Genomic DNA, 2,082 nt, shown 5'->3' with positions numbered 1-2,082 from the left:
GACAGACTGTGTGTGTGTGTGTTGAGGGGTGGTGACAAAGCGAGCTGCCAGGTCTGGGACTCAAACCGCAGTTGGTCATGTGGGTGTCCAGTGCTCTTAACCACCATGCCACCTGCCAGCTCCAGTTAACAATGTTTTTAAGCTTGCAAAGGAGTGAGTTTGCCCGGGGTGTACGTACAGATTAAATTTGTTCAAACTAATTCTTGTCAGTGACATGCTCAGTGAAGAGTCGTCAAGGCCTATTTTGTGTATAATACACGGGTCCGCCGATGTCTGGGGACTGACAGGATTTAACTCCCTTTGGAATCATATAATTTTGCATAGAAAAGCTGACAGAGGGGGTTTTGAAAATACGACGACATATTTTGAAATTCTACGTTCTTTGCTGTTCTCTCCCTTGACAGAAATTTGGTCACTACTGTCTGTTAGTACACTCCAAAGACTGGTCTGGCCCAGTGTGGTTGGCATGGGTTGCCCGGCACCATGCACGATGCTGGAGCCATATGGGAGACCTGAACACATCACACACGCCCATAACTTGACTGGCTGGGAGGTGGGGAGGAGGACTATGGTGAGAGACACTGTCAAGGATGCTTCTTGCTCTTCCTCTTTCTCTCATGAAAGAAAAACAATTTTAAAAAAATTTTGGTCTATGTAAGTGCTTTTTTGGAAACTTGTCCCATAAGAGCTTGACAAGACAGTGGGGGAGCAAATAGTGTGATTTTTGTTACAAGAAAGGGCTCAATAGATGAGGCAAATCTCTCCTGCTCTGTAAGTCAATATGGATAGGGGGTCAGGTCAGAAAGGAAGCAGCAGTCCAGGAGTGGTGGAGGAACCTGTGGAGGTGACCCACAGAGGAGAAACACACCAAGGGCTCTTCTTGCAGGTAACTGAGAGAGAGTGGCCACTCAGGGTGGAGAGAAAGGGCAACCCCTAAGCTGTGCACGTGGACAAGTCAAACCCACAGCACACTGAGTCAGGCCTCACCCATGGTGCACCTGCTAACCTTCCCCAGCCAGTGTGCTCATGTGGCCTCACTCAGAGGCAGACTTGGGGAAATACTCTCTACCTCCCCTGTACTCTGCATGGTCCCACAGCAAAGGGCATAAAGGAATGAGGATAACACAGACTGAGGACAACGCAGCCAGGACAGGCTGTCTTCCCCTAGCGAGGGCTCCCCATTGAGCCATGCATTCCTCACCAGCGCTTCCTCACCAACCTGGACGTGACTGTGGGTGATAGAAGCCCACTGGGGAGAGAAAGTACAGAAAAGCTTAGTGCCCATCTCTGGGGATGGCCTCCACAGAGCTGCCCCTGTGGGGAGGGCGGGAGTGGGTTGGTGGGCTCTGGCTCCCGGGTACAGGTCCTTCAGACCCCTGACCCTCAAAAGACCTGCTCTGCTCAGCACTGAAAGGGCATACTGAGGTCTCATCCCAGCATAGCCTAGACTGCTGGAGGGCAGTGAGGGGCAGTGGGGCCATCGACCAGCCATAGCAGCCTGGAGCTGGGACCCATGCTGAGGGATGGTACCTGGAGATGAAATGGGGCTTCCCAGAGTCCAGCGTGTGAGGCGTGAATTGTCTACCTGTCCCCAGGCCTGTGTAGTCAGAGCTAGATGTTGGCCTGGATGCTGAACGAATGGGAGAGATGGACCTCAGGGAAGAGAGGCTGGATGCTCTGAGGCTGGAGTGGGAAGTGGTTCTACAGGAAAGTGGGAGCAGAGGGAGCAAGCAGGGTGGAGAGATGGACCTCAGGGGCACTGTGGCAGGAAGGCCCTTTAGGAGGTTCTGTGCCACACCTGGGATGGAGAGGAAGCTGCAGAGGGCACCCTGCCCACCTGACCAGCGCCTCCATCTTACCAGGAAGAAGCATAGAGCTTGTGGCCAGCAGATGGTGTAGCAGTTACATCACTGGACTCCCACATGGCCAATTACAGTTCAAGCTGCAGACCGGGTGGCTTGAAAATCATGCCTGGCATGTCTGTGTATGTGTGCCCAAGATCCCAGGAAGAGAAGAGAGGAGAAAGGATTGCAGCATGGTCATCCCTCCTATAGGGGTGATTTCTCGCTTTCTGTCTCTCTG

This window comes from Tupaia chinensis, unplaced genomic scaffold (assembly GCF_000334495.1).
Source record: "Tupaia chinensis unplaced genomic scaffold, TupChi_1.0 Scaffold000014_1, whole genome shotgun sequence".
In the NCBI taxonomy this organism is placed as follows: Eukaryota; Metazoa; Chordata; class Mammalia; order Scandentia; family Tupaiidae; genus Tupaia; species Tupaia belangeri.
This window is presented reverse-complemented; position numbering follows the sequence as displayed.